This window comes from Gekko japonicus, unplaced genomic scaffold (genome assembly GCF_001447785.1).
Source record: "Gekko japonicus isolate JY-2015 unplaced genomic scaffold, Gekko_japonicus_V1.1 scaffold1268, whole genome shotgun sequence".
NCBI lineage: Eukaryota > Metazoa > Chordata > Lepidosauria > Squamata > Gekkonidae > Gekko > Gekko japonicus.
The window spans coordinates 498,862-507,447 of record NW_015174311.1 but is presented as its reverse complement, the minus strand read 5'-3'; the positions used below and the strand labels follow the sequence as shown (position 1 = coordinate 507,447).

At 41.3% G+C, this 8,586-nt stretch overlaps 1 protein-coding gene across 1 annotated transcript in view; it reads left to right on the top strand.

Annotated features, from left to right (window-relative positions):
- The window catches only part of RUNDC3B (RUN domain containing 3B), a 52,297-nt gene that overhangs the window by 21,462 nt on the left and 22,249 nt on the right, over positions 1–8,586 (top strand). The gene's annotated exons all lie outside the window — the stretch shown is intronic.

Here is an 8,586-nt window from a genome sequence, read left to right as displayed (position 1 = left end):
CCAAGCTTAAGTGAAGTCTCTAGTTGAATTACTCGCCTGTTCAATTGTCTCTTCATAATGTTATTTTTTAAAGTTAAGATTAACATAACCTTGTTTGGAAAGATATTTAGTATTGTTCCTGGCTCATCTCTGTTCTTTCTCATCTTCCAAAGAGAGAAGAAAATGCAGAATGTTTCAGGACTCAGATACTGGGGTGGAAGTTGGTGTTCATGTTCAGGACTAGATAATACACTTTTATGTTCAAATCCAAACTCTAATCAGTTTGGTGTAGTGGTTAAGTGCGTGGACTCTAATCTGGGAGAACCGGGTTTGATTCCCCACTCCTCCACTTGCACCTGCTGATGTGACCTTGGGTCAGTCACAAGCTCTGGCACAGCTGTCCTTGAAAAAAAGAGCAGTTTGTGTCAGAGTGCTCTCAGCCCCACCCACCTCACAGGGTGTCTGTTGTGGGGAGGAGAAGGGAAAGGAGTTTGTAAGCCGCTCTGAGACTCCAAGTGAAGGGCGGGGTATAAATCCAGTCTCTTCTTCTTCTTCTAATCCTGGACTTGATTTCAAGAGAGGTAGTAGTGAACTGCTAAAGTACTGGCAAGCTATACTAATCAAATATATTGGATAGCACATCCTGGGGAAATTGTAGTATGGGGAACCAAAATAGCATGTACCTATGTGAACAAGCTTTTTTGGGAGAATAAGCTCTACTGATATAAAAAGCTATTGTAAGTCTGCACACTTTGAGTGTTGTTGTTGTTCAGTCACATAGCTGAGTCCGACTCTTTGCGACACTTTGAGTAAATACTATCAATTTGATTTTTAATATGGGACTTTCGGTCAAGATGGTGACTGGTGCAGATGTCCTCCTGAGATATTGCTCCTTTAAATTTGTTTTTAAAATCTGTTTTATGTGATAAGTTTGTGGAGGAACATGAGTTGGGTACAGTAGGCCCCATACCACAGGATTTTGCAAATGCTCCCTTATTTTAGCCCAATCAAATAAGGGTTGCATTTTCATCAATTCAGACGGGAGCTTGGACAGAATAGAAAGATGCAATGGAGAATTAAATTTGTTGTCCTGAAACCTCATGGGTTTGGGTAACAAATTTCATGACTCCGAATTTTTCATGTTCGTGTAGAGGTATGATATTTTGTGCCTGCAGGAAGCTTGGTCATCGGAGTCTCGTCCCCCTACACTCCAGGGCTATTTGTGCCTTTGATGTCCCAGCTGTTAAAACTTCTGTTAAGGGTCAAGGCAGTTGGGGTTTGGAAACTTTTGTCTTAGTGGACTAAAGGGTAGATGTGGAGCCACAGATTATGTTTGCTGGCTCAAGGTTTGCTTATAGGATCCCTTCTCTGTATTAATGTTTATATCCCACCCAAACATTCTGTTAGAGAATTTTTAGGACAGGTTGAATTTTGTTAAATGATTTGTCCTTTCAGAATTTGACCTTCCTAATTCTCATTATATGTGGAGCTCTAAATACCAGAATTGGTTTGGGTGTATCTGATCTTATGGAGCAGTCGATAATAAGATTTCTGAGCAAGCTATTCTCTTCAACTGGACGACATAGGACTCAACAAACTGAGTATAAGAGTGCTAGAATTATTCTCCTTTCATCAGCTGCTTAGTCTGCATGGTACTAGGTTTGATATCTCACGGGGAACATTTATATATCTTTCTTCTTGAGGTACAAGAAGGTATATTATGTCAGCTTTGCTTCTGATTCATATGCACTGTTCTGAAGTTAGTAATAGGGTTGAAAACAATCACTGACCTGTAAGTTTAGTGTTTGACTTAGAGGATAGTATTGTTCTTAGCAACATGATCCATTAGTAGGATCTCAGCTTGGTGTAAGGAATTCTAAATGGTTCCCGTGATTACATACTGTCCTTGCCCAGGCTTTTGGAGGTGGGAACTTTTGAGTCTCTTCATCAAGAACTATTGAGAAATGCTTTGAGACCATAATTCAATTATTTAAACCCTTGTTTATTAACAATATAACCCTTTGAAATCACCTGATTGCCATGTCAAGGGTGGTTTGGAGACCAAGTCCTATGAGGAAAGGTTGAAGGAGCTGGGTATGTTTAGCCTGGAGATGAGACAATGGAGAGGTGATATGATAACCATCTTCTGGTACTTGAAGGGCTGTTGTATAGATAATGGTGTGGAGTTGTTTTCTGTTGCCCCAGAAGGTTGGATCATAACCAACAGGAGGAAATTTAACCAAAAGAGTTTTTGGCTAAACATTAGTAAGAACTTCCTGACAGTTAGAGCAGTTCCTCAGTGGAACAAGCTTCCTCGGGAGGTGGTGGGCTCTCCTTCTTTGGAGGTTTTTAAACAAAGGCTAGATGGCCATCTGACAGCAAAGCTGATTCTGTGAGCTCAAGCAAATCATGAGAGGGAGGGCAGGAAGGATTGCATCATTGCTTAGTTCTTGTGGTCCTTTCTTACATGCCCAGGGAAATGCTGATTGCCACTTTGGGGTCAGGCAGCAATTTTCTCCAGGCCAGCTTGGCTGGGGATCCTGGAGGTTTTTTTGTCATATTCTGGGCATGGAACAGGGGTTTCTGGGTGTGCGTGTGGGGGGAGGTATTTGTGAATTTTCTGCACCTTGTGAAAGGGGTTGGTCTAGATGACCCTGAAGGTCCCTTCTAGTTCTATGATTCTATGACAATGTAGGGCTGCTAGGAAAACTTACATTACACTTGGTGGTTTCACTGGCAAAAATCTGGAATACCTCCAGACTTCCTCACACAGTTTATATCAGCTTATAAAAAACCTCTTAAAATGAAGACATTCAACTATGTAAACATGCAATGGCAGCAATTAGCTGTTCAAGGTAAGAAAGTCCTGGATCTAGGTAGATCTTTTCCTGGTTGGGATGCACAGATTTCTGCAAGTGACTGGCGTACATGCTTATTTGGTATTGTACTTGGTATCCTGCCCCTCCTGGACCCAGTAACATGCCTTCCTTATCTTAATGTCCTCCCATCTCAGAGTCTGAGTTAAAGGTCTTACTGTTTCTCTTTCTTTTGATAAATCCCCCTATGAAGATTTGATCCCCGCGGAGACGTATCAGTATTTTTTTCTGTCTAGTGGTCACCTGTTTTGTTTTACCCAGATTTATTCTACTGGTATTTTCCCTACCAGTTAGAAACAGAGCTTTGTTGTGTCTATATTTAAGAAGGGGTGCAAATCAGTTCCCCTAAGCTATAATCCAGTTAGCTTGTTGGACATAGCCTCCAAACTGTACAGCAAATGTTTCCTGTGTAGAATGGAGGATTGGGAGATTTTCAATATGTTATCCATCCAGAACAAGCAGGGTTAGGAAAGGGTTAGGTACTATTGACCACTGTTTGACTATTTATCAGTTGGCTCAGCTGAGTATTAAGGGTCCCACCAAGTCCATGCTTGTGATATTTGTAGATCTAAGTGCTGTTTTGACTCAGTTGATCAGAATCAACTGTGGGCGAAATTAGCAGGCACAAACATGGGCAAATGCTTATTGGTCCTGTTTGGGGATTTCATTCTGATGTTCTTACTAGAATCAAGTTGGGCCCCTTCAGGACCCTAACTGAGGAGATGCCAAATACACAGGGGGATTAAATAGGGATGAGTCTTCACCCCTGCTTTTCAATTTTTATTTAAATGTTATTGTTCCAAGCATATCAAGCCCTGAATTCTTCCCACCATCCTTGGGTGGATGGAAGGTAAGGTAATAGTCCTCTTATGGTATGGTGCTGATGTCCTTAACCTGTATCAGTTTAAGAAGGATGCTGCACAGATTGGGTAATTTCTGTAAGTGCAATGCTTTAAACATCAATTTTGCCAGAATCAAGATAATGGTCTTGGGAAGAGATCTTAAATAGGCAATAAATGGCAGTTCCATTGAACAATGCAAAACCTTTAAATATTTCAGGGTGACTTTTAGTAAAGCCATTAACAGAAAGCCCACTTGGAGATAACAAGATCTTTAGTTTTGAGAACCACAGGTGCCATCTTGAAATTTTACAGCTTGAAAGGAGGATTTTTGATTGAGCCAGTTTGGAAATTGTTCCAGGGTAAGGCCATTCTGCAGCTCCTATATGGTGTAAAGATCTGGGGCTGGAATGAGTGCATTCAAAATCTTTTTAAAGATAATTTTAGTTTTGCCTTGTGGTACTCCAGCAGCTTTAGTGAGCGTTGAACTTGGATTATTGTCAGTTAGAGCTAGGGATGCCAGTTCTGGGTTGGGAAATTCCTGGAGATGTGGGGATGGAGCCTCTGGAGGTGAGGGATCTCATTGGAGTATACTGCCACAGAATTCACCTTCCAAAGCAGCCATTTTCTTCAGGAGAACTGATTTCTGCAGCCTGGCAGTCCTAGTTAGAGCTCACACACATTTTTGACCTGTTTAGATTCTGGAAAAAACAAAGGAATATTTCTATCAGTCTTTTTTTAAGGCAAAGTTTTGTGCTGCTGCACTTGGCTGCCACTTGTATATCTGGTTGTAACAATATTCTTTGTTATTATTTCCCAGTGAATTATTTTTGGGATGTCCGGTGCCTGGCCTTAATATATGAGATTGGATCTTTTAAGACTGATGTTATGTTGGACAGAAATATAAATTTGTCTCCAGATTTTCTCCCTGGTTCAAAGGGTCATGGCAGAGCTTCTTATCTGTCCAACATTAGTAATCTTAGAATGGCTTTAAAATCTGTGTGATTTCAAACCATGCCTTCTGCCATTTTAGAATATCACTATACACAATTATTGACCACTGTACATCTGTGTGCTTGTGGAGCCTTGGTCCCAGAAGGTTTTCCACTTTATATTTTGTTTTACCCTTTGTATACAGAGCTCCAGACTTATTACTGAGATTTTAAAGGGTATAAATACATCTCCTGTGGTGGTAGAGAAACATCTCCTGTGGTGGTAGAGAAACTAATTTTCCTTTTTTCCAATTCATATCAGTATGTTTCTTTAAAAGTGGCACAATTCACTTTGGCAGCTAAGAGAATATGGGCTAGAGCTGCATCTGAAGGGTGAACTATTTAATTGTATATAGTGATGGTATTTTTGTATTTTTAAATGTGTTTTTAACATTATTCTTGTTTTTGCCATAGTTGTCTATGTCTCTTTGTCCTAATTGTAATGGCCTTTGGTCTTATACAATAAATGTTTTGCTATGATTTTTAATATTTGCCCATATAGAACTCTTGTGGTATACTTAAAATATGAATCAAAATTTGGCCCTTGTAACATCTGGAAATATAATTATGGAATAATTTCAGATTCTTCTCCTGTACTAACAAGTCATATGTACAGTCATTTTGTGCTTCTCCTGTACCAGTATTATTTACATTGTGTCTGCCTCTTACTTCCTAATTTAGCAAAATTTGCTGGATTCTGGAACTGACACTTTCTAATTGTCTTGTTATGTGTGAGCCAGGAATGGTGATTAAAATATGATACAACAAGAGCATATAGAAGACTACTATCTCTCCCGCTCTTAAAATTAATAATTTGTTAGTTATTGAAACATTTATATCCCAAGCTTTCTCCCTTTTAAGGACCTCAAGGTAGCTTGCAGAAATTACACCAGATATAAAAGCCCCATAAAAGGTGAGCAGTCAATTACTACTACCTAGCTCTCATCAAAAGCCTGCCTAAAGAGCACTGTTTTACAAGACTGTCCAAAGACCAACAAAGAAAGTAAACTTCTGATCTGCTCAGAGGCTGCTACAGAACCATAGCTAGCATGGGGCAATGCCCCCTCATGAATTTTCAATGTCCCCTCTGAATCTTAGAGCTTGCAGTGCCTTCCTTGCCATCAACTTGCATGCACGAGGCATACCACCGCCCATCATCCCAGTTTCCATTTCACCTTGCAAGCCAATGCGCCTTAATTAAAATTTGCAGCCTCATTTAAGTATGTAAGAGTACACCTCCGTTTTGTGTGAGGGGGGAAAACATGGCTTACTGATGTGCGTGAGAAAGGCCTGACACTGGCTGAGGCAAAGAGCTAAGGTGTTTGCAGAAGAGGGAGGAACACAGCTATGAGCAATTCCCTGTGATTGGTAACGCAATAACATACTTTGCCATTATGACATTTTGTGGTCAGTCTTTCTTGTGCAAAGTTTTATGAAAACTAGGAACTTGCATTTTAAAAGTGAGGGTCACTTGACACTAATAACAACGAGTTATTTTTTCATGGAGGAGGGGAGCTGGTACGTGTAACTCTCAAGTCACAAGAAGGACTACCTTTCCTCCCTTCCCCTGTGGTGTATTCGCCTTACGTGAATTGCCGCATTAACTCTTCATGTTAAGCTCGAGCCAGAGGAAGGCTCCAACGAGCCAACTTGCTATTGGTCGCTCCACAACAGCGACCAATCAGAACTGTACCAATTCCCTGCGAGGGAAGGACTTTCATTGGACGTTATCCGCACAACCTCATTGGTTGTTTATTGTAAATAGGCGTGGCTACGTTAGCCTGGGAATGTTTAAAAGGAGCCTAGCTCCCAATGTTAAGTTCTGGTTATGACTTCTTTCAAGCGCTTGTTCGTATCTACAATAAAGCTGATCACTTTTGTTGAAATCCCTCTCCGGTTCTTTGTTAGTGGCGATCTAACATCCCCGTTAATTAAATTAGCACCCCCGGCACTCCCCTGAAAAAATTCCTAGCTATGGGCCTGGGCTTCTACATCTTACAATCCTACCAGATGGTAGAATTAACAGGAGCTGCTGGGGGGAGTGCAGCTGCCACTTTAGGTGGTGGTGTGCGTTTTGTAGCAAACTTGGGACTGAGAACCTGAATCTCTGTTAAAAAGGTGCAAAGCCACAAGATTTGCATCAGAGAAGTAGTCAGTGGGGATATTATTAATTATCTCTCCTGTCCCAGTGCAGAGAAACAGTGGAAGGGAACAGTTGATGTGTTTAGTACCCCTCCTATATGCACTCTAGCCTCTTCCCTTGCTTGGGTTCTGGATGTGTGTTTATTGTGTCACAGGGAAAAACTATATGAGGGAGCTACAGGGAGAATAGGGCTAAGAGAGACAAGGGTAAGTATTCCTCCCTCCAAACCTGGTTAGCAAAAGAAGAAGAAGCAGAAGCAGAAGCCAGGAAATATTTATACAGGTCTTCAAGTAATGGTCAAAATCTGACTAATTATCATGAAATATCAATTTAAGGCAATTTGATGTTCTTTTAAAATGCTAGATTAAACTACTTAGTTTTGTTAGAGATTAATAAGAATACATAAGTCAGGCCAAGACAGTTTGTTTACAATGACACTGCAAAGCGGGGGTTGATACTGTATTCCCATTTCAGCTTATTCAGAAGCAGGGTTATTTTTGGGCCGGAACGCACCGGAACAGCGTTTCGGCTGGCATCTGAGCTAGCCCCACCCCTCCCTGCCCCACCAAGAGTGTTGCTGCCGCCTCCCACCCCTGCTGGCCCTTGCCATCCTCTTCAGCCTGTGTGTGTGTGTGAGTGAGAGAGCGAGAGCATGCTAGGCTGAGTCTTAAAACGCGGGGGGTGGGGGTTGTGTGTGTGTGTGTAAAAAAGTTCGAGATCCAGGCTGCGATGTCAGAGGAGACTGGATTTAATTGATTAAAGCCCCCCCCCCAGTGCTCATTTGCCTGGGTTTCCTGCCCTTCCAGGAATGCTGCCGTTTCTTTGTCAAATCAAACGGTGAGGTCTTTGCTGTTCCTTTAAGCTTAATTTCTCTCCCGTCTGGTATTCCTGCTAATTAAAGAGGCAGTTTGGTGGGCACTGGCGTATTCTGCACACACTGCCAACACATAATGCTGGGGGGTTAAAGCTGACTTCTGTCTTAGCACTTACTTTTTTAAAAAATCACCCATAAATTGTTAGAAGTAGTTTAGAAATACTTGGGTTTGTTGTTGATGAGCCCAACATTTTAGTTCAGTTACCAACCTCCAGGTGGACCCTGGAGATCTCCTGGAATTAACTGATCTCCAGATGACATAGATCAGTTTCTCTAGAGGAAATGTCTGCTTTAGAGGCTGGACCCTGTGGCATTATACTCCACTGAGGTCCCTCTTCCGGATCAATCCTCCAAATCTTCAGGAATTACACAAATCAGAGTCTGGCAAGCTGCCTTTGGAAAGCTGACATGCAAGTCACAAAGGCAATACCCCAGCATCTTGTACTTAGAAGTGTTACTGTTTCTAAGCACAGAATATTGTTTTACACAGAAAAACCTGTTAGTATGCAGGAGTCAAAAATAACAGAATCTGGTGCCACCTTAAAAGGCATAAGAGATCATGAGCCAGAGACAACTTGGGTGGTATTAGATTCAGAGAATGTACAGAGAATGTACAGAGAATGTACATTGAAATCACGTGAGTTATAGACTGATGTGCATAGCACATTACCAGGGTTTTAGATACTAATGCTGCATAGGTCTGTGATGTTAAGCACGACCAACCTAGTTCAGTTTGTTAACTGAAAAAGTTTCAACCACTGACAATAAGACACAAGTTTAAACACTAAACCCAATACCAAAAAAAGTGAAACCTCATATGTGGAAATGTGTTCACTGTTTTGATCACAGTTTACCAATTCAAATTGGAAGTATGCAGGGGTAG